Source organism: Juglans microcarpa x Juglans regia, chromosome 2S, assembly GCF_004785595.1.
Source record: "Juglans microcarpa x Juglans regia isolate MS1-56 chromosome 2S, Jm3101_v1.0, whole genome shotgun sequence".
Taxonomy (NCBI): Eukaryota; Viridiplantae; Streptophyta; class Magnoliopsida; order Fagales; family Juglandaceae; genus Juglans; species Juglans microcarpa x Juglans regia.
Window position 1 is genome coordinate 3,656,179 of NC_054597.1, and position 27,530 is coordinate 3,683,708.

Consider the following 27,530-nt stretch of genomic DNA (forward strand, 5'->3'; position numbering starts at 1 on the left):
AACAGCCCCCACTGAGCAATCTCCTATTTCATTCTTGAGCCTTTCTAGTTGCAGAAAGTAGGCACTGCTTACTAAGAAAGTTCCCTTCTTGGAAGGGCCACAAATTAATTTATCTTGAGCTTGGCCTCTGCTCAGAGGTATACTTAGAATCTGAGCCACCTCTTATTTTGAAAAAATTTCTCGAATCCTTCCCTCATTTCACTCCCCCTTATGCTTATCAATAAGTTGTTGCACTTTGGCATCTTCCTGCAATACAGAAATAGGAGATTGTAAAGAAAAAGAGGAAGGAGTGGGTAGCCATTTTTAGCCCCAGATTCTTATCTTACTGCCATCTCTCACTCGCCATCTCATCTTATCTCATCCTTAACAAGCTTCCTTGCTGACCAAATACTTCTCCACATTAAAGAGGGCAATGAGCTTAGCTTAGCATCCAAGAAACTGGAATGCCTATAATATTTCTCTTTAAAAACTGTGGCAGCCAAAGACTCAGGACTTTTGAGCAGCCTCCATCCTTGCTTTGCTAGGAGGGCCATGTTGAAACTCTCCAAATTCATAAAGCCTAAGCCCTCTTCCCTTTCTGCATGCCCATTTTCTTCCATTTTTTTTTCCATAAAATACCCTTTCCTTCCTGTTGTTTACTCCACCAAAATTTTGAAAAAAACACATTTATCTGTTGGCACAGCCTCTTAGGAAGCTTAAAAACAAACATAGTGTAAGTAGGTATGGCTTGTAACACTGCCTTGATCATAATATTGTTACCAGCTTGTGATAAGAAGATGTTTTTTCAACTTGTGATTTTTTGCCAAATACTCTCCTTCAAGCTTCTAAAGGTATTGAACTTAAACTTTCCAACAAAAGCAGGAAGACCCAAGTACCTCTCATAGCGGCCACAAGCTATTGAGTTGATGACTTCCATAATCATTTTCTTGTCTGCTTCCCTTGTGTTACTCCTAAAGAAGATTGATGTCTTATCCTTATTTCAAAATTGTCTCGAGGCCTTCTTATAGGTATTCAACACCTCCTGAATCTTGTTCCATTCTTCTAACTTAGCCATACCAAAAAGGATACAATCATCTGCAAAGAGCAGATGATTGATGCTAGTTCCTCCCTTGGCCACATGCACTCCCCTTCTAAACTTCTAAAGTTCATAGAAATTCAGCAAGGTGCTTAATCCTTCAACACAAAGAATGAATAAATAAGGTGACAAGGGGTCACCTTGTCTCAAGCCCCTTTTAGGCCATAATTTCTTCCCTGGGTTCCCATTAACCAAGACTATCTAATTAACCACCAACTGAGGATCAATCTCTATTTGAACACGATAAAATCCGAGAGCGTGACACCTTCGAACGCCTTCCAGTAAGATACCGATTTCTGCAAAATTGTCAGTACCCAAGCCCACGGGAACAGAGTAAGTAAGAAGTAACCTACCATTATCATCTCGAATAACACCCCTAGCACCAGAAGCGCCAGGATTCCCAAAACTACAACCATCAATATTGAGTTTGACCCAGCCCTGTTGAGGCCGATGCCATCAACCACCCGAACCCTCTTAGGGTTCGGAGACAAGACCGGGATATCCAGTCTATTCAGGATATCAAGATCCTGGGTATAAACAGAAAGCACTTTCATAACCTAGTTCATGGTGCGACGAAGTCATAATTTAATAGCGTGCCAGATTGACTCTTTTGTATGAACCTTTTCCTCATACCTGGCTTTACAGCACCTTTCCCAAAATTTTGAAGTTATAAAATAATTCTAACATGTGAAGACCTACCAGCATGGCGAAACCAAAAACTCGTTTGTTCCTTCCAAGTGTGGAACGAGGCCATATGAACCCCTATATGAGTGGCCGCTAGGCGCCAAATGTGTCTAGCGAATTCCCCCCTGCAGAGCACATGATTCAAGTCCTCAATATGATCCTTTTGACAACAATTACGCTTGGAAGCCATAGGGACACCCACCATCTTAATATTATCATCAACACTGAGTCAATTATTAGCAGTCTTCCACATCATGATAGAAATCTTCTTAGGTAGATTAATATGTTATATCCACTGAGCCCAAGATAAAGGAGGCGCCTGGACCCTGATACAATCACAGGCGCTCTTAGTAGTAAAATTGTCCTCCTTGTCTTTCAAACAAACAAGCACATCTTGACCCTCCTTCCGTTTGGCCAAAAATTCATACAGATCCTTGGCTTTCTATTGACCCATTAAGCAATTCAGAAGAGAGATATCCCATACATTATCAGTACGACACTCATTTATCTTAATCAAAGGGTACGCAGACATAGGAAATTGACCATTAAGAGGACCTCCCTCATTCTAATTGTCATACCAGAAGGAGATATTACCCTATTTCACAACCCATTTGGAACTACTTCTCACCTCCAGAATACTTCGAACAATCGATTTCTATAAGCAAGACCCCTTTTTAGGCTCCAGGAGAGATAAATGATTACCTTTAACATATTTACCTTCGAAGAACTTCGCCCAAAGCGAGTTGCCCTTGATAAGATTTTAGGCAATTTTTATGTGTAAAGCTCTTTGAACATCTCAAAGTCCCTAATACCCAATCCACCTTCATCCGTGGGAGTACAGATATGCTCCCAAGAGATCCATTTCCTACGACTCTTGCCTCCAGAATCACCCTAAAAGAAGGAGCTCAGGAGCTTATTCAAGCTAAGAGTCACTACTTTGGGGACATCTAAAACAACAAGAAGATGAGTGGCCATACTAGATAAAACGTGACACAAAAAAATAGTTCTACCACTAGCAGAGAGGATTTTCATCTTCCAACCCGCAATCTTCATAGTCACTTTGCCCAGCAATTCACCAAAATCACAAGCCTTTAGCCTGTCGTCCACTATTGGCACCCCCAAGTACTTAAAAGGAAACAAACCCTCGGTAAACCCAGTAAAGCAGAGGAGAGAATGTTTCTTGGAGGCCGGAATTCTCTTAGAGAAGAAGATGACACTCTTCTCTTTATTAAGCACTTGACCAGTCCAAGCCTCATATTTGTACAAACCTCCATCAAACCTCTTATAGATTTCTTCCCACCATTAGCAAATATGATTATATCATCGGCATACATAAGGTGAGAGATAAGGGGGGTCCCTCTAGCTTGAACAAATTGACCAATTTTACCTTCATTGAAGGATTCTTAATGAGACGAGAGAGTACATCTTGCATTACGATGAATAGGTAAGGTGATTCACCTTGCCTAAGGCCCCGTTCTTCTTTAAAGAAACCCATAGGAGTCCAATTCATCATGACCGAGTACCACTACGAGGATATATAAGAATTAAGCAGGTCACAAACATTGGAGGAAAACCCAAAGTTGGACAGAACATGTAATAAGAAGTTCCACTCCACTCGATCATAAGCCTTAGACATATCAAGCTTAACCAACACATTGCCCCCAATGGCCTTCCTGTGGATAGAATGGACCATTTCCTGAGTTAAGCTAATATTCTCAAAAATACTGCGGCTTGGGATAAAGGCCCTTTATTCATGCGAGATCATTTTAGGAAGCAAACTAGTCATGCGAGCCACAATAATTTTAGAGCAAAGGCTAATAGATCGAAATTTATCAAAACCAGAAAGCTTGTCCTCCTTAGGAATTAACATAATATCAGAAGCAATATAACTTTTACGGAGCATGTGACTGTAAAAAGTCAACAATGGCTGAAAACATGTCATCTTTAACCAATTCCCAAAAAACTCTGAAAAAACCAGAACCAAAACCAAAACCATCAGACCCAGGACTACTATCAATGAGAATAGTGAAAAAAACATCATTTACTTCCTCTATAGAAGGAGCTCCACCAATAGCCAAATTATCTTTGTTAGTAATAACATGAGAGATCAAGTCACTCAAATTCGGCAAAACACGAGAACTACTCTAGCCCAAGAACTTCTGAAAATAATTAACAACTACTTTGTGAATGTCAAAAGGGGACTGTAAGACAATACCATCTGTCAAATACATCTCTTGGATTCTTTTATGATGTTAGGCCTTTAAATAAGCATAAAAAAATTTAGAGTTATGGTCCCCATTTTTCAGCCAGCTCTTCTTAGCCATATGAACAAGCCTAGTATCCTTTCGACCTATCCAAGTTGAAAGTTCCAACTTGGAAGCTAAGAGATCGTTATCATCCTCGACATTAAAGGAGGCTTGAAGACGATTTTCCAAATTATCAATACAAGCCTCTAAGTCTTTGATTATGATGTTCGTCTTACCAAAGATACTTTTATTCCACTCTTTTAGAGCCACATTGACCCTTTCTAATTTAGAGGACAAGTTAATCAAAGCACGGCCAAGGCCCTCGCGCTTCCACACCCCCTCCACAAAACTATAGAAATCCGTATGATCAGTCCACATATACTGAAAACGAAAAGGACAAGGGCCACACCTGAAAAGATCCTCCCCCGTGTGAATAACCAAAGAGGAATGATCCGATGTTGTGCGCGCCAAAACCTGGTAAGAAACATTAGGGAAAGAATTAAGAAAGTTAGTATCAATAAAACATCTATCTAACATGGCCCAGCTGCGAGCTAAACCGCCTTGACCATTGCACCAGGTCATATTCTGCCTTTGGAGCACATGTCTATCAGGCCACAGGTTTGAATACACTGGTTGAAATCTTCCATGGTTGCAAAAGGACGAAGGTGGCCCCCTCTTCTATCTGAGTCATTGTGGCGCCCCCAATCCCCCTTATAAAAAAAACACGGGGATCGAGACGCCGGGATGATGACAACAAGGTCACACATCCCAACGAAGTGCCAGTGTGTGTACATGCAACAGTGTACAAATAAAATAACGCAGCGGATAGTCAACTAAGTACCATAATTTATTTACAATCAAACATCAGTAAAAATTTAAATAGCAGTTATACAGTCATCCATAAAAATATAATACAATAGTTTTCAAATAAACAAACGAGTGATCCCAGATCACTCCTCAGGCGGAGCCACCTCCTCAGGCTCGCCCTCCTCCTCCTCATCTGCATCAAAATCTGCGTTACCACAAAATGGTATCGCAGGTAAGTATAACCCAAATAATCCTCAAGAATAAAATGCATTTAATGCAACTAACATGCATGCATATGATGAAATATGCATTTTTCCTCAAAACATCATTTTTCCCGAAAATGATAATTTTCCAACATATGCCAAAATCCCATTTGGCCCAAAAATAATCCGTAAAACATTTTCCCAGAAAATGATTTACACAAAATCCAACGCAGACTATTTTCCCAGAAAATAGCCAATTAATCCGTTATTACCCTATGCACCACAGCCTCCCCTATGGACCATCCGCACGTCCTGGCTTCGTAGCGGTGCTCAGTTCCGCGCCTGGCGCGTACATGGCCAAGCACCCACACTACGCAACGAGCGATGCCCAGTTCCGCGCCCATCGCGTACGTGGCCAGACATCCTCTAGTCCCCGCCAGCAGAAGGACCACGGAGTTGGCACGAATCTCTCGTCCGATCCCATTGTCGCCCGGCGACAATCCAGGGGACGTAACTCAGTATATTCTGCTCCCGAGTAACCAGAGGAGCTCCACCGAGATAATGCTCCATCTCGGCTTGGGGTCGTGATACACATGCACCCAAATTCCATACTCACATGAAAACCCAGTTTTCATAAACACATGAACATGAATGCAATACACGAAAACTCAATTTTCTTTTACAAACATGATCATGCGTGCCAAATGCAATGTACATGAACCAACAATTACCAATCCAATCAAATCCAACTAAACAACTCCAATCACCAATCCATCCGACCTCCGTACTCCTCGGACTCAGTCCGGCAAAACCAATCAACAGTTCAAATACAGTGAAATGTGTTAGTGCAACAATACATTAAATTCACAAGAATTCTTTGAAGAAATACTTACAGCGCTATAAAGCAATTTCTAAAGGATCACGAAGCTGCAAGAAGTGAAAAAACAGCTACAGAACAGTGTAAAATACACTGTGGCCGTGGGTCACAGATACCCACTTTTCAACGGAGACAAACGAAGACTCAAAAATGATAGGGTAGGGCCTAGGGAGGTCGGTGAAGCTAGTGGTGGTGAAGGTTGGCCGTGGGTGGCGGCGCAATGGGCGGTAGAAGACCAAAATACCCAAATCAGAAATGTAGATGGTGGAGCTTCACCGATGGCGGATCGGAGCTGGGGTTGGGTCCAATAGGTTGCTAAGAGGTCGAGGATGAAGTGGTGTGAAGATGGTGGCCAATGGTGGTGCGACAGCAGCGCTGGAACGAAAGTGACGCCGCGGCTTTGAAGGGCTATTGGTGGTTAACGGCGGCGTGAATGGAGGTGAGGTTGGTGGGGTAAGGTCGCCGGAGGCTGGGGAACCAAATGGGGTGGACGGTGACGGTCACGGCGGCGCGACGACGGTGGGTTGGGTATGGGCGACGGACGCACGGGAGAGCGGGCTGGGCTTCGCGCGGGAGAGAAGGAGAAATAAGGAGGAAAAAGAAAAGAAAGAAAAGAAAAGGAGAGGAAAGAAAAATGGAGGGAAAAGAAATGAGGTCCAATCCTCATAACTTGGGTCACAAAAATGATCCAACGGAAATGATTTCAAAACCTCAAGTTAAATAAAATAATTTAAACGTAATGGTAAAGTTAAATTGAAATAATTAAATCCCACAGTAATTAATTAAATATGAAAAACAATTTAAATGCACAACAATAAATAAATATTAAGAAAGAACATAAAAATTAATTTTCACCAATTAAAAAATCCTAAAAATAATCCAATTAAAATCTAATAATTTTAAAACAAGAGAATAATTTTTGAATAAAATAAAAATAATCATTCAATAAAAATACTCTAAAATACGGGGTGTTACATCCTCCCCCCTTAAATAAAATTTCGTCCTCGAAATTGGCAAGGTCAACATTAAGACTAAGACAGGAATAAGATTCAACTAAGAGCAGACTTAAGAACATACCACCAAAATAGTCCGGTAAGACCACTCTATAAGCAACCGGCCAAACCTTCCATACGATCTGAAAAAAGGCCAACATATCTTGGGCTAAGTTTTCCTTTCTTATCAAAGCGCTTAACGCTTTTCATAAGAGAGACTTTGAAATAAACCCAATCACCTTCTTCAAAGGATAAGTCTCTTCTTCTTGTATCTGCGTAACTTTTCTGGCGACTTTGCGCTTCAGCCATCTTCTTCCTAATAAACTGAACTTGATCCTTCATTTCTTGAATTATCTCAAGCCCAAACAATTTGTTCTCGCCAACTTCATCCCAACATAAACGCAATCTGCACTTCCGTCCATATAAAGCTTCATACGGGACCATCTGAATGGAGGAATGAAAATTGTTATTATAAGAGAACTCAATAAGTAGTAAGTGATTCTCCCAACTTCCTTGGAATTCCTATGACACAAGACCGCAACATAACCTCAAGAGCTTGAATAGTATGCTCTGATTAATCGTCTGTTTGTGGGTGATACGTAGTACTAAACTTTAACTTAGTGCCTAAAACTGCCTGCAAGCTTTTCCAAAAACGGGATGTGAACCGCGGATCCCGATCCGACACGATACTCTTGGGTACTCCATGCAAACGCACTATCTCCTTGACATATAACCGAGTCAACTTACCCAAAGAGTCAGTATTATTAACAGGCAAGAAATGAGCACTCATGGTCAACCGATCAACAATCACCTAAATTGAGTTCTTCTCACTAGGAGTCCTCGGCAAACCTACAACAAAATCCATAGAAATATTATCCCACTTCCACTCTAGAATAGGGAGAGGTTGAAGTCTACCAGTAGGTCTTTTGATGCTCAGCCTTAACTTGACAGCACGTGGCACATTCCTCAATGAACATGGCATTATCCAACATACTCATTTTAGTCCCTCAATGACACATCACGACCAGTATTCCTAGAGTGACTGCTATCCAAAAATCTCATTTCCTCGAGAACCTTAATACAACATCCAATAAATTCCAATGATCAAAAGCGCTTACAATAATATGTGCCAACTGCAATCAACTCCTATGCTCCAACTTCTAAACCTTCATTGAATTCTACTATTGGAAACCTAATAGCCACTTCCAATGTTAACCATCAGTAACAGATTTTGCACAACCAGATGATTAATCTCCAATTACAAGTATCTTCTCAAAATTCAAGTCACCATTAATTTTTCAAATCAGCACAATTTGAACTCCTGACTACAACAAAAATACCACGCTTCTGCTGTGCACTCTGATATTCACCACATGCATAAAACTTACGTCCTCATGAAACTAACACCATCGAGTACAAGGTGGCTCCATTCCTACTAACCAAAACTCTTATCACAATTTGGTAGAAAAATACTTTCTCCCAAAACCACGAGTTATAACTCAAATTCCTCAATTAACTCCAGCTGCCTTGATCAAAATCAAATTCCATAAAATACGCCCATGATCATTGACAGAAAGTCAATATCAAACAACCTCAACATCTCAAATTGAAAATAAGCAACTTCAATCCAAAATACATTCATCTCATCTACAATAAGAAGCATATTTTAAAAGACTCAATTCCAACCTAGCGAACCAAAAAGAGTGCCTAGAGACTTCTACCTAACAACCTAAACCCGAAAGCTCATCATCTACATTTTTAACATCTGATCTAGCGGTGACTAAACTCACTACGAACCACCATTGAGTACACCAAAACATTATCAAAACCATCTTGGTAACTCGCCCACCTATTTCTACTCCAATAAGCTAATATTAACACAACTAGTTCATTCAATAGCACATCACTATTAAACCTCAAAGCAAGCCATACTGCTCAAATATTCAATCCACCAAAAGCCATTGCACAACACCCAAGGATCATAATGCTTTATTAACCCACATACTTGATCATATTATCCACTGTTGATGCCTAAGCTTCAAGTTCGAAGATCTTATCATACACCATACATGACATCCCATCAATCTCTCTTCAAGTTAAATAACAATGTCTTTCATTCAACCAACTAGATGCTCAAACTCCAAAAGAAAGTACAGTCTCAAAAATTTAAATTCCTAGGTAACCTCAAGTCACAATTAATTCCTATAGATAATCACAATAATTATTGTCAACCGTCATTCCATTGAGTAATCCGTTTCGACTACACACTCCGATTGACTCATCAAAAACTCCAAACCAAAATCTCTTGAATTTAATACTATTGTGTCGACTCATCTTCAACACTTACCAAAGTTACTTTCTCCAAACCAAAATAAGACTAGAACCTATACCCTCCGAAATGCGTACACACACCATTTCTACGCATCAATCTCATGCACCTCAGCCAAAACCAATAATCCTCCAAACGTGCAAGTGATCATCCTTACCATTTCCATTACTAGACCTATATCCTCGAAATCAGCAAAAATCATTTCCTAAATCCGCACCATCTATTTTCCTTAAAATTTAATATGGATTAAATCATTAACCTATCACTGTAACACCAAGCTAAAAATAATTATTTAACCAAATTAGATCAACATCTTCAATCCTCAGAAAATAAACAAACTAGATCATTACCTTCCATCTCTAAGAAAATTCTCGCCTGAAAAAAAATATTCATATATCAGTAACTCAACTCTCATCAATCCTATTTTAATTCAGCCCTTCAACTCTACAATTCTAAAACATTAACCCAGATATAAATCATTTCCTGAAATCCTCAAGATCGATGATCTTAAATCTAAAACATTCGCCTTATAAAACTTGTAAATTCTAAAACTCCAAATGTTATCAAATGGTTTATCAAGTTCGGCAAGATCGAAAACTTCTAATCTAAGTAATCTCTCAATTGCTTGTTGAACCTACCACCTTAAATCTCATAACTTATTTTCTAAAAACTCTGGGGCCTCAAACCTTAGATGAACTCCTCATAAATCTAACCTTGAAATTCGTTGATCTTACAACCACCTACCCCATAGACTCATCACATAAATTCTACGGAACCTAAAACCTCAATTATTCTAAACAATTAAAAACTATTCCCCTCCTTAGCAGCAACTTGATTACCTAATCCAAAGAGTTCACCCAGACCCTGATGTTCAAGCCTTGATATTAAAACAACCAATCACCAAGAGTTCAGACCTACTACACCAATGTTTAAGCCTAACAATGGCCTTCTCAGTCGTACCATCTTCCTGTCATAACATAATCCTTAACCCGCCTTTCAATTTCGAACAAAACAAAATAAAATAAAATTCCATAAATAAAATAACATACGACAAAATGCATAAACCAATGAAGTAGTTCACAATAAAATAAATAAAACAATAAAATAATCCGCCATAAAATAAAACAATTAAATTAAAATGACATACAATAAAATAAATAAAGCTAATAAAACCATACTCAACCAAAGGTAAACACTAATTAAAGCAATAAAATAAAATAAATCAAATAACATCAATTAACATAAAATAAAATAGCAATAAACTCATAATATAAAACAAATAACTTAACTTACACCACTTAAACAAAAAATTTATTATTTTAAGATAATAATAAAAATAATTTTCTGGTACTATCCTAAGGAACATGTGGTTTTACCCAGAGCCGAACTGCTCTGATACCACCTGTGGCGCCCCAATCCTCCTTATAAAAAAAATATGGGGATCGAGACACCGGGATGATGACAACAAAGTCACACATCCCAACGAAGTGCCAGTGCGTGTACATGCAACAGTGTACAAATAAAATAACGCAGCGGATAGTCAACTAAGTACCATAATTTATTTACAATCAAACATCAGTAAAAATTTAAATAGCAGTTATACAGTCATCCATAAAAATATAATACAATAGTTTTCAAATAAACAAACGAGTGATCCCAGATCACTCCTCAGGCGGAGCCGCCTCCTCAGGCTCGCCCTCCTCCTCCTCATCTGCATCAAAATCTGCGTTACCACAAAATGGTATCGCAAGTAAGTATAACCCAAATAATCCTCAAGAATAAAATGCATTTAATGCAACTAACATGCATGCATATGATGAAATATGCATTTTTCCTCAAAACATCATTTTCCTCGAAAATGATAATTTTCCAACACATGCCAAAATCTCATTTGGCCCAAAAATAATCCGTAAAACATTTTTCCAAAAAATGATTTACACAAAATCCAACGCACACTATTTTCCCAGAAAATAGCCAATTAATCCGTTATTACCCTATGCACCACGGCCTCCCCTATGGACCATCCGCAAGTCCTGGCTTCGTAGCGGTGCTCAGTTCCGCGCCCGGCGCGTACATGGCCAAGCACCCACACTACGCAACGAGCGATGCCCAGTTCCGCGCCCAGCGCTTACGTGGCCAGACATCCTCTAGTCCCCGCCAGCAGAAGGACCACGGAGTTGGCACAAATCTCTCGTCCGATCCCATTGTCGCCCGGCGACAATCCAGGGGACGTTACTCAGTATATTCCGCTCCCGAGTAACCAGAGGAACTCCACCGAGATAATGTCCCATCTCGGCTTGGGGTCGTGATACACACGCACCCAAATTCCATACTCACATAAAAACCCAGTTTTCATAAACACATGAACATGAATGCAATACACGAAAACCCAGTTTTCCTTTACAAACATGATCATGCGTGCCAAATGCAATGTACATGAACCAACACAATATCCAAACCAACAATTACCAATCCAATCAAATCCAACTAAACAACTCCAATCACCAATCCATCCGACCCCCGTACTCCTCAGACTCAGTCCGGCAAAACCAATCAACAGTTCAAATACAGTGAAATGTGTTAGTGCAATAATACATTAAATTCACAAGAATTCTTTGAAGAAATACTTACAACGCTATAAAGCAATTTCCGAAGGATCACGAAGCTGCAAGAAGTGGAAAAACAGCTACAGAACAGTGTAAAATACACTGTGGCCGTGGGTCACAGATACCCACTTTTCAACGGAGACAAACGAAGACCCAAAAATGATAGGGTAGGGCCTAGGGAGGTCGGTGAAGCTAGTGGTGGTGAAGGTTGGCCGTGGGTGGCGGCGCAATGGGCGGTAGAAGACCAAAATATCCAAATCGGAAATGTAGATGGTGGACCTTCACCGGTGGCGAATCGGAGCTGGGGTTGGGTCCAATAGGTTGCTAAGAGGTCGAAGATAAAGTGGTGTGAAGATGGTGGCCAATGGTGGTGCGACGGCGGCGCTAGAACGAAAGTAACGCCACGGCTTTGAAGGGCTACTGGTGGTTAACGGCGGCGCGAATGGAGGTGAGGTTGGTGGGGTAAGGTCGCCGGCGGCTGGGGAACCAAATGGGGTGGGCGGTGACGGTCACGGCGGCGCGACGTCGGTGGGTTGGGTATGGGCGACGGACGCACGGGAGAGAGGGAGAGCGGGCTGGGCTTCGCGGGGGAGAGGAGAAATAAGGAAGAAAAAGAAAAGAAAGAAAAGAAAATGAGAGGAAAGAAAAATGGAGGGAAAAGAAATGAGGTCCAATCCTCATAACTTGGGTCACAAAAATGATCCAACGGAAATGATTTCAAAACCTCAAGTTAAATAAAATAATTTAAACGTAATGGTAAAGTAAAATTGAAATAATTAAATCTCACAGTAATTAATTAAATATGAAAAATAATTTAAATGCATAACAATAAATAAATATTAAGAAAGCACATAAAAATTAATTTTCACCAATTAAAAAATCCTAAAAATAATCCAATTAAAATCTAATAATTTTAAAACAAGAGAATAATTTTTGAATAAAATAAAAATAATCCTTCAATAAAAATACTCTAAAATACGGGGTGTTACAATCATCTTTGATGATGTTGAAATCCCCACAGAGCACCAAAGGAATACTGGCAATCCTCATTGTCTCCAATTCCGCCTAGAGCTCTCTTCTTTCTAGGCGGTTGCACTTCGTATAAATAATAGACAGAAGAAACACATGACCACTCTTTCTACTTTCATGGTAATAAATTGATTAGCCCAGCCACCCATTGTATCAAAACTGTTGAGTTCCACAACAACCAAAATTTACCTCCATGCACCTCATTTGTAACAAAAAAGTTGCAACTGAATTTACCTAAAAAGGCCTGGATTCTATCCTCTAGTAACAAAGGCTTAGCCAAGGCAATGATATTAGGACTAAATTGCTTAATAATTTTCCTCAATCTCATGTAAGAAGTGCCAACTCCCCTAATGTTCCAAAAAATAATAGGATTAGTCATAAATTAAATTTGGAAGGTCGAATTACTGCACTTGTAGAGCTCCTTTTATGACGTGTATCCATTGGAATGCTGGGACCCTCAGAGTCTGTATGGTATTCCTTGTGCATATTGTCCTTTAATTTGTCTCTCTCACTTTCGTGATCAGAGTGAGAAAGATATATCCCATCCAGTTTTGACCTTTCTGTAGAAACATCCTCACAATGCAGCATGTCTTCTTGTTCTTTATTAGGGGCCTGGATAGCCGTCTCTCCTACTTCATAATCATCTTTCTTCTCATTAACTCTGCCTGCCGAGGACCTTGATTTATTATTTTTCGATTTCCTCTTTAGGCTTCTCAGAGGATTCTCTCATTCTTCATCCAACTCTGTTACTCTGATTGCTACCAAATTATTAACTTCTATGCTAACCTCTTGTAAATATGGCATATGATAAGTTGATTTTTCGATTTGCTGGCTCTCCTGCTCATATAAAACTTTTCTTGTGTCCTCAACAACCAAATCTTCAAGTGCTAGCGTAGAGGGGGAAAAAGGCTTCTCTAGTTGATTGTCGTTCAGCTGAGCCACAATACTGGAACAGTGATGTCCTTGTCCTGGAGCTTCGGATGTCCTCTCTTTCCCATTAGGCTACTGGTTATCAACCAAGCCCAATTGCACTTGTTCATTAGTTTGGGTTGAGGGCTTACTTGCATCCTATGAAAAAATAACCAAGGCCCCTTCTTGCTCTGGAATTATATCATTTTCCTTCTCCCCTCCTTTGATGCAGTATTCTTGCCGAATACGTTTCTGGACTTCCCCATCCTTCGCTTTGTTCAGGGTCTTTTCATTTTTCCTGCAAGTGATTTGATTGTGACCTTGTTGGTTGCATCTTGTGCAGTAGGCCGGCAAGATCTCGTAGACCACTTCTTGTAACCGGCTCAATGGTCGTCCTGGGTGACCAATCCAAAATGAATGAAGCGGTGACTTGGAAGCATCCATTTCTACACAAACTCTTGCCCCATTAGTGCGTGTGACACATTTTGTAGCATTATCAAGTCTAATAAATGTTCCAATGCTTGCCATGAGGATCTCGAGCATCAAATTGTGATAAAAGTGTGGCGGCAAGCCTGGTAAGGAGACCCAAACAGGGACTAGAGAGGGTTTGAAGTCCTCATTGAAATCTGTAGTCCATTGGAAAGCACGGTAAGGGACTCCCTCCATCTCGCAAGATTCTCTCGAAAAGGCCTTGTTAAAGTCTTCTTCATTTGTCGTCCTCATGAAGACATTTTGAAATCTCCTCATAGAGGAAACCAGGCACGTACTAGAAAGACCCTATCTTGTCCTGATAAAAGCTCTTATCTTGTCTAATGAAGGCCTTTTACGGAGGAACTTGATGACCATAGAGAATCAAAAGGATGAAGCCGCTTTGTCTATCTCTTCCCTGGAAAGAAGCTCTTCGTCGATGGTTTTTGGAGGTCTCATCGCTATCTCAACCTTGGGAGAGGCTAAGGAGCTGATTAGAATAGATCCACAAAGGATCGGTGGCCTGCATGAGGGTTCCCCCCTTCTAGAGAGGTCTCGGCAGCCACCATCGAGGCATTAGCACAAACGTAACACAGGAAATGTCTATTCTGAACCTAAAATAAATTGGCCCATAAGAAAACCAGAAGAAAAAACTCACGCACAAATCCAGCCTTTATGGAAGAGTAATTGCTCTCCCTACAAGTCTACTCTCCGATGAGGTGCCGAAGCTGCGGCAATTGGATGCTGCGGATCTGCTCTCAGACCGAAGCTGTGGCAGCTCTGGATGCCTAGGATCTGTTCTCCTGAAGTGGAACTGAAGCTGCGGCAAAGCTGCGAAGCCAAGGTGCACGCTGAATAATCAGATCCCGAAGTAAAACAGGTTGCCGTGGAGTCGGAAGACCCTCAGCGAGGACACCTGAGCCCAGCGAAGAAGTCTGTGTCGACAGTGAGCAGCCACTCACCGGACTAAGGTGGCGATGGTCTCTCCTCCACGTAGTTCTCTCTCCACACGGACGTTCTCTCTCCACTTGCTCAAGTTCCATGATTCATTACTGAGTTAGTGGTGGTAGCACAACCTATTCACTACAGCACTACATGACAAATTGATACAATGCACTGCACACCTGTAACAGATACAATGAACTACACACCTGTAACATTCACACACGTGTACATGAATATTCTTTGTAATTCTCTGGAGGATAAAACTAGCTTGCTTTCTGTATATTTTCTGCAGTATGTATATATATACACTAGTCTTTTGTATGTCGGGTACCTTGAATGAGAATCAGGAAATCCTCATGCATTTCTTCTTCATTTCAACTTCTTGTTACTCTTCTAACACTAGGCTTGAATTAATTATTAAGCACGTACGGTCGGCGCTGTTTCACGTGAGGCAAGGGCTAGAGTGCAGTACTTTGCCTCAACACATCAAATTCCTCAAGACATTATAAATATTGTAAATACATGGGAATGTCACCCACATAGCTAGATGTTATTAATTTATAGCGTGAGGAAGCATTAACATTTAATATGGAGGGTTTGTTTTTTTTTTTTTTTGGTTACTAGCTAGCTGGAGTATGAAGACTGGTACCACAACCATTTTGTCATCATTCATCATTTTGTATTGGGAAAATCCCACGGACCATTATCGAAAGTGAAATGATCAGCGCCAGTGCAAATCGAACCATCCTCGTTAAGAGGCCCCAACAAACTGTGCTTCGGGCAGTAAAGTTTTGTTCGCTCAAATATTCGGCTCTTGATCATCAAACCCTCTAATGGTACATGCGGCTCTTTGGATATCACCTTCGATTGCAGTCATTTAAAAGATTTTTCTCCCAAAGATTCGGCTCTTTATCAAGCCCACTTATGGTGCATATGGCTCTTTGAACATCGCAGCTTTCACATGCAGTCATCTAACATGTTTTTCCACCAAAGATTTGGCTCTTCATCAAGCTCACGTATTGTACATCTAGTTCTTTCGTTGCCTTCGAAGTTATCTAACTGCGTTGTCCACCTTTTACATGTATTCACCGACTACGTCCACGACGTCATTGTTGGAGATCAAATGTTTCTGATTACATCATCCTTTGGTCGAAAGCTGGTTTCTTTGATTGTAGGATTCCCACTTAACACGGTTAAATCCTTGGACAAGACCCGGGGTTGAGGTTTTATATATTACGCTCACTTTCTTCACGTCAAGTACAACTGGCTTTTCTTTGATCACTTGTGTATTCCAATAGTTCTTCACATCATTAGATGTTCTTCCCGGAAGCCATCCGGCAATCAACACCATCTACACAAACAAATTAAGACTTCAAATCAACACCATATAGTACTTACGATAATGCCATGAATTAACTTCTTTTTCTTTTCTACGAAAGAAATATTTAAAGGATAGCGCTAGTGAGCCGCACATCATTTATCGCTGGGTATAGTACTGCTAGTGTAAAATTTATTTTTTCATTTTCTGTTAAATATTTTTAATATCCTTAACCATTAAAAAAATTAAAACAATATACAACTTGATTAATAATTATTTTCTTAACTACTAAAAAAATAAAAAAATAAATAAAATATTTGAACGGTAATTTGAGGGATCAAGTATCATTTTCCATTTTTAATTTGCTTACAATATGTTTGTACATGAGCATAGGGTCGTACGTATTTGTTTTCCTAGGCCTAGCTTCATGTATATAGATACTTGTCATATTTATTAACACATGCACGTATGATTCTTACCAGGAATTAGAGCCTAAACATATACCTGAAAATATAAAATCTATGATTATATGTATGTATTAAAACAAATTAACTTATACTGACTAATGATCTTTTAGATTAATTCGAAAATAATTTATAGGTGGGTTTCTACTAAATTTTGCAATGGTTTTTATATATATATATATATATATATATATATATATATATATCTGGACAACATCATCGATGATCTTTGATATGGAAGATATAAAAGAATCAGTCATAAATTAACTAATTATCTATTCTAAATGAAATGTGATAGGACATTCTAAAATTTTAAGGAAAACTATTGACTTTCCAAAGTAAAAAAATAAATTATCTTTTAATTTGGACATTAAAATTAAAAAGTCACCAAATTAAAAGAAGTTTCATGACTAAAAGTAAAACCTATAAAAAAAATCCATCAATGTGTGAAGAAAAAAAAGGCCACAATTTTTAATATATCCGGCCCAATCAATTCAGTATCATCTCATTCTTATTTTTTATCATCTCTTTCAGGTTTTTAAATGAGCTATGAGTAATACATGCAATAAAGGACTTCGATTAATTGTTTGGGTTGACAAGGCCCAACTTTGACGGAAAAAAACTTTATCTTTCATGTAGATACCTTTTTTATATTTTTGAAAATGAATCCTCTGTATTTATTCATTGAACTATAACCTCGTTACAAGATTTCTCCATACGAATGATATTCCTAATATAATTAGGAATCTCTTCAATCCAAACTATTTCAGAATGTAAAAGTAAAGCTTCTTGAGCTAAAACATGAGTTGCCTCATTTGCTTCTCTATAAACAAAATTAACACTCCAGTTCTCTATAATTTTTAACAACTTTTTTGCATCTTCGACTACCCCCATAGGAGGAAAAATCCTCTTCCCCTTTATTGACAGTATTCACTATGACTTGAGCATCACTTTCGAATAAAACTATGTTGAAATTGAGCTCTCTGCACACTTCCATGGCTTTCCAAAGTGCAAGACTTTCAACTGTTGCAGAATCTGTCAAAAAATTTTGCTGTTCTCTTGCAACAACCAAAATCTCCCCTTCTTCATCTTTAACAACCAGCCCGAGCCCCACCTTTCTATCTTTTTTTGGACACTGCTGCATCCCAATTTGCTTTAACAAAGGACTCTCTTGGTCTACTCCACAGAACATCCCCCCTTCCTAATCTTGGAACTGGGATATGTCTTGCATTTTGTTGAACTAGTTGAAACACTCTTAACTCATCTCTAGCTGCTTTTATCACTTGGCATGGACTTTTAAAAATTCCATCAAAGATGAACTCATTTCTTCTTAGCCAGATGTTCCTCATAACCATGGTTATCTCCTCTAAAACATATTTGCTTACCTTCTCCACCAATCTGTCCCATAATTCTAATAAATCAGTTTCATTTGAACTCCACTTCTGTATAACATTGGTTGATTCTGACCAAACATCTGCTGCTGCTGGACATAACCAAATTCATGCATCATTGATTCATCATCATTCTTGCAAATTGGGCATTTTGAACTTTCTGTTATTTTCCTCAGAGACAGGTTATCTCTAGTTGCTAATAACTCATTTGTAGCTCTCCACATAAAAAGTTTGGCCTTCCCTAGAATATTTAATCCCCATATTTCCTTCCAACAAGTATCCCCTTCTCTGCCCTTTGAACTTTCACCCTTCATTTTATCTTGGTACCTCCCCAGATCATTTTATCTTCAGAAGTTAGCTTGCTGATTAGGATACTGCAGATCTGCTCCACTTCTTCTTGGTTGAATATTCTTTCTATCAATTGCACATCCCATTTTCCTTCAGAGATCAACTCACTAACTTTTGCTTCTTCATCTAGTATCGAGCAAGGAGATTGCACACAGTAAGATGAGGGCGTTTGAAGCCATTTCTGAATGCAGTAATTTCACCCAACCAAAGTGCATTTATTCATGGAAGATTGATTACTGATAATATAATAATGGCATATGAGGTGCTTCATTCTATGAAAGCAAGGAAAAAAGGCAAAGTAGGAAATATGACTATCAAACTAGATATGTCTAAAGCTTATAATAGGATTGAATGGTGTTATCTAGAGGCTGTCATGGGGAAGTGGGGATTTTGCAGAAAATGGATTGAACTCATTATGAAATGTGTTTCGACTGTGAGCTATTCTGTTTTAATCAATGGAAGCCCTGGGTCAAGGTTCTATCCTATGAGAGGCTTGAGATAGGGTGACCTATTGTCTCCATACCTTTTCATTTTGTGTGCTGAGGGGCTTAGTGTAGTGCCAAATCAGTCAGACACGAAGGGTAACACAAGAGGAGTAACTGTAGCAAGAAGTGGAACTCATGTAAACCATTTACTTTTTACAGATGACTACATTTTGTTTGGAAGAGCTTTAGCATGTGAGTGGGTAAAAATCCAAGAATTATTACTGAAATATGAAAAAGCATCCGAGCATTTTTTGAACAAGGAGAAAACAACAGTTTTTTTCAGTTCTAACTCAAGGGCTGAAGAAAAAAAGAAGATCTTGGAGTTAGGAGGCTCGGTTATGAAAGGCAGCTATGAAAAATATTTGGGTTTGCCCCCTGTAGTAGGGAAATCCAAGTACAATACATTTAGAAATATAAAAGAAAGGGTGTGGAAGAAGATTAGTAATTGGAAGAACTCATTTTTGTCTTCAGCAGGCAATGAGGTTTTGATCAAGGCAGTATTATAAGCAATCCTAACATATACTATGAGTGTGTTTAAATTCCCAAAGAATATGTGTAAGGAATTAAACTCACTAATGGCAAATTTCTGATGAGGCAACCAGTCTAATTGCAGCAGAATTCACTGGTGCACTTGGGAAAAACTTGGAAAATCAAAAGGGAGTGGAGGTTTGGGATTCAGAGATCTTGAGAGCTTCAATGTGGCTTTGTTGGCCAAATAAGGATGGAGGTTCTTACAGAATCCAAGGAGTATGGCAGCCAAGATTTTTAAAGAAAAATACTTTAGTTCAGTCTCTTTGCTTGAAGCTAAGTTGGGATATAGACCCTTATTTATATGAAGGAGTGTATAGGAAGCATTGAAGTTGTTAAAAGAAGGTTTCATATAGATACCTATTTTCAGAAGATAGTGGGTTGAATAAGTATTTATTTCTTTTTCTAATCTAATAAGTAGGTATTTATTTCGGTTGAGGTAGCGTTATTTCCGGTTATTTCCTTAACTTGTAGTGTAATGGTCGGCCTTGTGACTTGTGAGTCTCAAGCTTTATTATACTGAGTTAGGTTGGGCCCGTAACTAGCGTAAGTATCTGTCTCGTTTGCATTTAAAATTCATCTCGCCTCAACTCATTTCATCTCATTATTACAATTTTTTCAAATTTTCATACAAAATATAATAAGCAATTCAATATTTTCAAATCCTAAAACAACTTTCTCAAATTCTCATACAAAATATAATAAATAATTCAACTTTTATTCTATTATTTTCAAACCATTTCAACCCATATCAACTTATCTCTGAATTCAAATCACTCCTTACATTCACAATTGTTTCTTTATCTTATCTTTTAAAATAAATAATTAAATTTCACTTTTTTCTATTTTACATACTAATTTTTACAATATATCATATATCAACTTATCTATTTTTTCTTCATATTACTCAAATAATATTTTTTTATTCTTTTTAAACATTTCCTTTCTATCAATAAATATGTAACATATTTTTTTATATTTGCAATATATTATTATATAAAATGTAATATAATTCAATCCTATACACAAAATAAAAATTAAAAATAAAATCAAAATATGAATAAATTGAATAAATAATATTTCCAAGGTATTTTTTAGAAAAAAAAATAAAATAGAGATGTTTTAAATGATGAACAATAAAAAGAATTTATATTGAAATGTAAAAGTAAAAGGAAATGAGAAAGTAAATGAAGTATAAATCATAACAAAATTGTTTCAAAGATAAACAGTGCTATTTATGGTTACTGTAGCAATTTGTATTTTACATTTTTTTTTTTTTTACATAATTAGATAGAACTCATGTTATGAACAATTTTTTAAATAATTTATATTTTTTATATTATACATAAGCTATTGTGAATGCTTTAAAACTACTTAATTTTCCTTGTAGAACCTTAGGCCCATATGCTGGTCACCTGCTTTTTAACGAGCCAGAGGGGCTTGTTGATACTCTAAAATTTGCACAACATGCTGGAATGAGGGAATGAGTCATTCCAGACCCACTGGGTCGACTGAGCCTCGATTGGTGTTATTTAACGCCCACGTCAGTGTTCTAGTGCAGTTGTACAGTAACAATGCATACGTTCATAAAAGATAAATATAGAGAAAATAAAGAGAGATACAAAAATTTAAGTGATTTGATACTAGACCTACGTCTATATAGGTTTAAAGATAGAAATTTCTATTATAAAATACTTGTTTATAATCACTTATAATCTCTCACATCTCACTGTAAAGAAAGTTAGAGATTCTCTTATTGGAGAAAAAAATCCCACTGATGCACTCCTTTCACGGAAAGAAGAAGTGGAAGAAGATGAAGTTGAGAGAGATCCCTCGGGTCATCCGGCCGAAGGCTTTATATATCTCTTGTTGCTTGTATTAGTCTGAATGTTGATGGGACAGGACCCATCGGCGTGTCCGCCCCCTTTTTCCCATACGTCCCTGTGACTTGCTCTGATGGCCCTGCCACTTGCCTGTTGCACGTTCCCCTTTGTTCCTCATTCATATCCTTTGTCTTTTCTCCTAACGTGGCCTGGTGGCCGGGTCTTATAGTGACTATCATGAAAGTATTTTGAAGCTTTTTCGACCATTTTCTCTCTCTCAAATTTGGAGGTTTTTTCACCCTCGAAGTTGCATCTTTCTTATTTACATTTAATCCATTACAGAGATGTTACAGCCAGCAAGGATCGAGCAGCTAGCTAGTATCATATTTTTTGGCGGACTAGAATACATACACATGACCTTTGTTCCAACATGTATAATATCTCCATATACCACTCATTACAAACATGCACTCATATAATGTTCCATGTCCCTATAATCAATTATCTGCAAACAAAGTAAAGCAATGAGTAAGAACACGAATATTCAAATTAATATAAATTCTTAAAATTATATATGCACCATAATTTAGAATTAAAAAATGGCATAAAACTTAAACTATAAATTATAAATTCCTTACACGCACAATTTCTTTTTGGGGCCAAATTTGTAGGGTTCTCAGATTTTTTTTTCTTTTTTTTTCTTTTTTTGATAAGTTAAGCTGCATCCATAATTTTTGGGGGGAAAGAGGGAAGGGGATGGGACGCCCCAGCCTTCTTTTTGTCGACCTGTGTTTTGTTATGGTAGTTTTCTTCCTCGTATAGTATTTTGAAAATAGTTAATTAATTTCACCAAAAATCATTAATTTGTCGGAATTTTTGGAGATTAAGGTTGGATTCGTCCCGGAAAACAGTAACAAAATATTATGATAGTACGATATATAATAACATTATTGGAAAACTAGTACTGCATGCTAATAGTTGTGCCAGTAGTGAATCGATCATATTATATGAAAGTGTTAATGTTTGCAAAATTATAAAAGGTGCCGAAAGATATTTTAATTCTTGGTTGTTGATGAAAAACGCATCACAAGCCATAAAAGCATCACAAGTCATAAACTATACAGAGAGAAGATCACCTAATAAATACTAGTCTATCTTTCTTCGAAGGACAAAGGCTGGATTGAGAGTGGTAGTAGGAAGGCTGCGATCATCCAAGCAGTACTTCAGAGGGCAAGGTTCGGATCCATCCACAATCCCAAGAAGATCATTACTTCTAAGAATAGGAAGGACCTGAGACACCCAATGAAGGTAGTTGGTATTGTCAAGTTTGATTGTAAGCAAGTGAGAAAAATTTGGAGCAGTGAAGGTAGGAGGTAATATGGAAGCAGAGTTACCAAAAGCGTTGGTATTAGCAAGTGCAAAGGCAGGTCCCTAGTAGGATCAAGAAATGGCAATTAGCCTTGAAGAAATTGATACCATGTAAGATTATTCACGAAATAGGAATTGTCAGCTTAATTTTAGGCTGACCATGCATGTATTAATATAGATGAGTTTGTTACATTTGTTATTACAGTATGAGGTCTATCGAGATATTTGGAAATCACAATTACAAGTTTGAATTCAAACATTTAAAATATACAAGTAATTAAGATATGGATGTGGACTGGAGTTCTTGAAGATTTGAATTTCTTGATGGCAGAGCATTATCTTCCGATATTTGTGATGATAACTTAGAGTTTTGCAATTGATCATTTAATAGCTTAACATCCAAGAGCTCACTTGTGTTCCTATCAAATGCAAGGGGTTTGGAAAATCACAAAGCAATCGGTAACGTCTCAACAAATGAAAAACATAGTAATGAATGAAAAAGTGCTGAAGTTAGAAGATATTAATGCAACGTATATTCGGTACATATGAGGATCTATTCATTATACATCATGAGCATTCAGAGCTGAGGCTTTGTACTAACAGTTTGACTAACAAATTTATTGCAAACTAAGCTAAGTACTCTAACTAACTAAAGCTATATAAGAGAATCACACTGGTTTGTTAATTCTAATAAAAGGCAGCAGGCACTCACACTGGCCTTTACATTGAAATAGCAGAACCAATAAAGCGCAGTATGTTGCTTCAACACATCAAATTCATCAAAACATTATAAATGTAAATACCTGAGAATGACCGACATAAACTAAGTAAATCTTATTTATAGCATGAGGAAGCCTTAATATTTAATATAGAGAGATTATTTTTTTTTCTTTTTGGTTACTAGCTAGCTAGAGTACAAACACCACACAATTAACCATCTGGTCATCATTCCTTATTCGGTATTAATTGATAAAATCCCACAGACCATTGTCGAAAGGGAAATGATCAGCCCCAGTGCAACTCGAGCCATCCTCATCAAAAGTGGCCCCAACTAAGTCATGTGCTTCGGGAAGTAATGACGTTTCATCCGCCCAAATATTCCGGTCTTGATCATCAAACCCACTTCTTTTGGTATATGCGGCTCTTTGGACATCACCTTCAGAGTCATTTAACAGGTTTTCCCCCCAAAGATTCGGCTCTTCATCAAGTCCATTTATGGTGCATGTGACTTTATGAACATCACCTTCGCAGTCATCTAACAGGTTTTTCCACCAAAGATTTGGCTCTTCATCAAGCTCACTTATTGTACATGTAGTTCTTTCGTTGCCTTCGAAGTTATCTAACTGCACTGTCGACCTTTTAAACTTATTCTCAGACGACATCACTATTGGAGAAATGTAATTTCTAACATCGTCCTTTGGTCGACAGCTGATTTCTCTGATTGTAGGTTTCCCAATTAACACAGTTAGATTTTTGGACAAGACCCGGCGGGGTTGAGGTTTTATTACGCTCACTTTTTTCTCGTCAAGTACTGGCTTTTCTTCCACGTATTTGTGCATGTGCGTATTCCAATGGTTCTTCACATCATTAGATGTTCTTCCCGGAATGCCATGCATTAACTTCTTTTTCTTTTCTCTACAAAAGGAATTAAGTTGTATATTTTAGAAGGGAAAAAAATGGAGATCGGGAGGGTGAAAGAAAAATATAAAAACATAAAATAAAATGTCTTTCAAATATAAATTTTATGTTAAAAAATATGTAAAACATCTTATAAAAGATTATACTGTTTTAGAAAGTAATAAATAAAAAATGATTGGGGTCGGAGGGAGGCACCTCATTGTTATGTCTATATAAGTCTTTTACAAAAAGTAAGTTATACGTTGACTTGACAATAACAATAATATTGTGGCTCAAAATAAAATAAAATAAAATAATTCAACTCAAAATAAAATTGTTCGAAACCTCAGCAAATAAAATCATTTTGCAGGATTTCATGCATGTATAGACAAAATAATTCTCATACAATGTACGTACAATACAAAAATCATGGGCAATCCACAGCAGCATAGCACAAAAGACTAGAGACAGCTCACGGTTTAACTATACAAAATCATTTTATTCGATCTCTTCTTAATGATGGAAACTTGATACTTAAAAAAGATTTATGAAAACAAAAATCCTGCAAATATGTTAACTAATACTTGAAAAACTGAAGTTATGCTCAATTTGAATTGGGCTTGTAGCCTGACAACATGAGTTATGAGCTGCAGGATGGAGATTTCAATTTTAGAGACAGGTGGCTGATACTTGTGGTTATACCAGTCTCCAAGTAAGATAATGGATGGGCTACTACGTACGCAGCCTGGTTGTGTTTGTGGCGGCTCGGTTTGATGACCCATCCAACAAGAATATATTCATTTCGATTCTGGATGGATTTTCACTGAGGTTTGGGCTCCTTATCCGACCCGACCCTGGGAAAAGTTTTGGGTTCTTGGGGAAAAAATGCAGTACCCTAACTTTCTTTGGGCCTCAATCACAATCACACAAGCATGTATTTCTTGAGTTGGATCCAGCTTGCGTCCAGTTGCAAAGTAAGACTTTAACAGCCAGCGTTTGCTAGCAAGCAAAATCCAACCATGTTGAGAATGTCTTTACAATTTTAATAAAAATAAATTTAAAGAGACCATTGAGTCCTTGCATTTGCAAGGATAGCCCTTGAATTTTTATAACAGATTATATTTGGATCAGTTTTCAATCTTTGAACTGTTAGATTTCTATTTATGTACGTACAAGACCCTTAGGTTTAGTTTGCTTTTAGAGATGAGATGAATTGAGATTAAATTTAAAAAGTTAAATAAAATATTATTAGAATATATTTTTTAATATTATTTTTATTTTAAAATTTAAAAAAATTAAATTATTTATTTTATTTTATATAAAAATTTAAAAAAATTATAATGATGAAATGAGATAAGATAACTTCCCTGTTTCCTAAGAGCTTATGGAGTCTGATCATTTGATCCACTTCATCAGTTGAGAAGTTCCCTCACTTGATACTGGGTCGTAGATAGTTCAACCACCTCTGTCTACAGCTTTTCCGGCATCTATTTAAACCTGCAAAATTAGTACTTAAATGCAAGAAACATTTTCTCGGATTACTGGTCAAGGATAAATAGAAGAAACAAGTTTTCTTAGACATCCAGATAAAAATGCAAACTAAATAGTAGGCGCTCTCTCTCTCTCTCTCTCTCTCTCTCTCTCTCCTAATACCTGCTCTGAGAGGAACTTGGTGCCAGTTTCCTTGTCCATGCTCGCCAATGCACTGCCTCAGACGGATATCTTCTTCCGCAGTCCATGCGCCTTTTCTCAAACCCAAATCAGCGACCATGATGTAGTAGTGCGTCTGCAATCTAGGCTGAATTAACCGATCGATCGCCCATTTTAATAGGTGCTAAAAAGCATATGGGCCCACACCGTTGCTAATTTCTATTGTCTGTTTTTTTTTTTTTTTTTTTTTTTTTGAAACATATTGTCGGTTCTTTTTAGGGTGAGGTGAGTCGCAGAACCTTTTTTTTTTTTTTTTTTTTTTTTTTTTTTTTTTTTTTTTTTTTTTTTTTTTTTTTAAGTTGCAGAACTTTTTTAAGATTTCTATTATAACTCTTACTCCTTTCAATTTATCTCAATTTATTATTTTAATTTTTTTAAATTCTAACATAAAATATAATAAATAATTTAATTTTTTTAAATTTTAAAATAATAATATTATTAAAAAATAATATTTTAATAATATTTTATCATCTCAACTCAACTCAATCTAATATTCAAACGCAATCTTATTCGACAGGTGTTGAGAATTGGGCTCCGCTTGAGGCAAGTAAATAAACGACGAACGAGGTAATTGATGTTTTGTAATTTCTAAAAATTCTAAAAGATTATCTTATTTGGAACTTAAGAGGTACATGCCAAATTAGAATTTGAATTCAGCTCAATTTTAAATTGAATCTAATATTTAAATATTTAATTTTCAAATTATTAAATTAATATTAATTTAAAATTCTTTACACACGAGACTTTTAATTTTTTTCAATTCAACACTTCTTTATATACGAGACTCATAACTTTTTTTCAACTTTTTATAAATACATTTAAAATCATCTTAATATCTAAATAGATATAAACTCATCTTAAGTGGGTCTTACAAAACTCATTCCACAATCTCAACTCACAACTATTTATAAAAAATTTTATTCATTTCAACTCAGTTCAACATCTAAACGAGACATGTACTCATTAAAATTTGGATTCTTATCGTAATCTCTTTTGAAGGAAATGGAAATTCTCTAAATTAAAAGGAGCTTGGATAGTAAGTTGAGATGAGTTGAGATAAAATTAAAAATTGAATAAAATATTATTATAATATTATTTTTTAATATTATTATTAATTTAAAATTTAAAAAAATTAAATTATTTAATATATTTTATATAAAAAAATTATAATAACTAGATACGAGTTAAAATTAGCTGAGAGACTTGTAGATCCAAATATGGCTATTACTACTTTATTCCCTTGTCAGATCAGTCTCAACCCATTGTCAGATCAACCCCTTCATTCACCAAGTAACCACATTGTCAGAT

At 37.2% G+C, this 27,530-nt stretch overlaps 1 pseudogene; it reads right to left on the reverse strand.

Annotated features, from left to right (window-relative positions):
* Positions 1-14,898: 14,898 nt before the first annotated feature.
* LOC121252141 lies at positions 14,899-26,348 on the reverse strand (annotated as a pseudogene).
* Positions 26,349-27,530: the final 1,182 nt, after the last annotated feature.